This window comes from Ambystoma mexicanum, chromosome 5p (assembly GCF_040938575.1).
Source record: "Ambystoma mexicanum isolate Mex_15411 chromosome 5p, UKY_AmexF1_1, whole genome shotgun sequence".
NCBI classification, from domain to species: Eukaryota; Metazoa; Chordata; class Amphibia; order Caudata; family Ambystomatidae; genus Ambystoma; species Ambystoma mexicanum.
In genome coordinates, this window is record NC_090930.1 from 1,148,894,203 (window position 1) to 1,148,897,808 (window position 3,606).

The window sequence follows — 3,606 nt, forward strand, 5'->3', positions numbered from 1 at the left end:
GGGGGGTGATGGAGCATGTGTTTGCTCTCATCTACGTGCCATTGGGACTTTGCCATTGTAGTTGAGGTTGGAGGTGTGTGTTGTGAGTTTGGTATTACGCTAAGGGTCACTCACCATCGTCGTCCGATGTTGGGACTCCCGTCTAAGCTCCACCGACGCCCTCGATTCTTTCCGTATTCATCACCGTGCTGCACATCTCCTCCCACGTGGCAAGTTTTATTGGGGATGGTGGTCCACCTCCCGTGCCCATGCCCTGGCTGCGATTAGCAGAGAGCAGCTTGCAGACCCGCAGCCGGAGATCATCCCACCGCTTTCTGCAGTCACGTACAGTCCGGGGTGTTGTCCCCACCGCAGAGACCTTTTGCGCAACCTCCTCCCACACAGTTTTCCTGCACATTTGGGCACCCAGGTGTAGGTCTGCGCAAAAAACGACATCAGCGTGTTCCACCAAGTTATCAGCTAGCATATTGAGCTCGACGTCGCTGAACCTTGGCTTCCTAAAACGCACTGTGCCTTGCCTCGTAGCCATGTTCCACTGCTTGCTTCCTCACTGCTCAGTTCTGTGGTCCAGGTGATGTAGGCTGAGTATTGCAATGGATTGCATTTTTAAAGATGGCTGCTGGTGCATTTCCTGTTCCGGCACAATGATGTTGCTTCCGGTGCCGGTATTGCCAGAATCAGGGTACCGGTACTTACGGCATTGAGGATGCCGGTGCCTGTGGCATCGATGATGCCGGTATTAGAGGTCTGGGGGCCCTTACCGGCATGCTAGTGCAACCGTTAGCTGCATCCCAGAATGCACGTGCATGCTGACTCGGAATCTACCGTAGATTCCGGCAGCAGTGCTACACGGACACGGTTGCATAAGCATGCCGTTAATTTTGTTTTTTTACCGGCAAACTTGTAATGAGGCCCAATACATTTATTAACATTTCTGATTACTACACCCATGACAACAGCTGAGTCTCAGCGCTGTTTCCCCACCCTGAAGCGAGTTAGAACATTCTTTAGAAACACAATGAATGAGAATTGTCTGAATGCTTTGGCCATGCTGTGCATGGAAAGATAACTAATTCAAGAGATTCCTGACTTCAACACATGGACTATGGATACATTTGCCTCTCTGAAAAATAGACATGCACAGTTTGTGTACAAACTTTCAAAATGATTGACAGTTGAATGTTGTTCTGTTAGAAGTTATTTGCAGTTATCTAGTGGGTTATACCTTCATTGAATTATTTAATTGTTTCAATGTCCTTACATGTTACCATTTTGTGTAAGGTTGCAGTGATCCATTTGACAGAACAGTGAGATATGTGAAGTTTGTATAATTGTTGGTCAGATTATGATGTTATGGTTGTTGGTTGTGATAATAAAACACTGAAAATAATAAACTTAGTAAACTATTTCTGTTGCATTTTTCTCCATGCAATATGCATGTGCTATTTCTGTCACCTGTGCATTCCACGTGTTTCAACTTTGAGCAGCTGAAGCAATGGTAACTCAGCGAGGCAGACAGCCATTAGAGGGGGACACCTGTTGCATTAATTAAGTGGTTAACAAGTCATATTTTAGCTTAGTTTCTCCCCTTTCAGAAAATGCCTAAAATCCCACCTTAGTAAGAGGATGAATGCATATGAATGCCAATAACAGCATGAGGAAATGATATTTTTCCATCATTACTGGCTATCTATAAAATTAATTTCTTTATGCATACACCATAGTACGAGTTATTCTCAATACAAACTGCTGTAAAATACACCATCACACTTGCACACGTAAGAATAATGTACTTGAAGAAAAAGTGGCAGAAAAGGCCAGCAGGATACAGCGCATAGAACGGCAACTTATGTGGCTGTGATAGGGCTGCGGCTGAGAGCTTGAGTAGGAGCCTGCCAAATTCCCACTAGAAATTGGAATTTAGAGAAAGAAAGGGTTTGCTCTCAAACTGCGCACACACATAGAATAATAAGCAAATGCAAATTAAATGAGTGGTTTTAATCAGAACTGGTGCAGCCTGACACGTGTTTCGAGCTTCCCGCTCTTCTACTGAGGCTGCTTGTGCAAAATTATAAAACATTGATGTACAACGAAAACATTTGTTAAGCATGATTCAATAGCAAAACAAACCAGTCCCCAGACCCAGGGCAAGGAGGCAGTTAGAGTTTGCCAAACCAACACATTGAGTATATGGTTTAAAGTAACAGACAGTTTCACTGAATGCACATATCAAATCAACCCAATTCAAAGAAAGGAAATTAAAAACACAAAAAGTGCGTAATTCGGTGGAAAAAATATATCACATTATAAAACAATGAGAAGAGGGGGGAGAGAGAAAAAAGACAAAAGAACAACAAAATTATTCAGTGAGAGAAGATGCTCATGGTAATCAGCCAGAAATACATGTATAAGGCCACTGACTGTTAGAATTGTACCTTAATCTTGGCTAGTGTGTATTTTGAATACTAGAGAAAAATGCAAAATTAAAAAATGTTTTATCAAGTGGCAACTTAATAAATCGAATACGATAAAAAGAGGGGTTGCAAATATGTTGCGTCATAGAAAATTGTTTTAATATTATATATATAGTTTTATCCCACTTACCAAAGGTAGAAGTTGAGTAATCTGACAAAGGTAGGCGTGGGCTCCCTATAGAGCAAAAGACGGGATGGTTATTTATATAGGAATCTGACTGACTAGATTTCCACCTAGCAGTCATTTGAAAATAAAGAAATGACATACCATTATTTTGCAGTTGCACGAATGAATTTTCAGTAAATTATTATCTTGCTGCAGCACGGGCAGGAAACGAAGAATGCAGGTGCGGCAAGAGCCAAAGAAAACAAAGCAACAAGAGGTCAATTAGCTAATTGAGTGGTTTATCTCTGTGGACATCTGAAGCAGCAAGAATTCTCGCTGGAAGGGTCCGTGTACAAATTGTCAACGTTGACTCACCAGTACGTTCACTGCTATGTGGGGAACTGGAGCCAAACGGAGACCCTCTGTGTGCCGAGTGTAACTCGGAGATGTGAGGGAAGCAACAGTGAAAACGCCCGTGCACAGGCGAGTCACCACAGAATTAATGGGAAAACAAGAGCGCCATGATGGACTAGTGTAGATATCATGTAAAGAAAATCATTAAAGCTACTCAATATAGACAAGGATATGTTTGAGGTGTGCGTATGCCGGAAATAAATTGTGCATGGTAAATGCACAAATAGAATTGGAATTACAAAAAAAAAAAAAAAAAAAAAAAAAAAAAAAATTGCGAGACAGAAGGACATAGATCCGGAAGACATTAGTTAATTAATTGGAGTATGAAGTCACTTGAGCTGTCCACGGATGGCAGTAGTGTATTGTAAAACACCTGTGCCTGCATCTATAATAAAGAGTGTTGCATGTGCTGAAAAAAATGCTAAATAAAGGAAGTGCGCCTCGACCTGACTAGATATGCAAGGGTTGTATTAAAACGGTTGCGCCCATGCTAGCAAGTGTATTCATTAAAAAAAAAAAAAAAAAGGGGGGGGTGGCGCTGCACCCGGGTAGATAGCATAATAGTTGAGTAATGACATTAAGATAGCGGCTGATTACCATTGACATCCATAC

General features: G+C 42.0%; 1 long non-coding RNA gene across 1 annotated transcript; it reads right to left on the reverse strand.

The window, feature by feature from the left end:
* Nucleotides 1-1,826: 1,826 nt before the first annotated feature.
* Nucleotides 1,827-2,650, reverse strand: LOC138481758 (uncharacterized). Its single transcript, XR_011274385.1, has 3 exons — nt 2,605-2,650; nt 2,436-2,465; nt 1,827-2,216 (listed from the first exon to the last, which is right to left on the reverse strand). It is a non-coding gene; the product is annotated as an uncharacterized lncRNA (long non-coding RNA).
* Nucleotides 2,651-3,606: the final 956 nt, after the last annotated feature.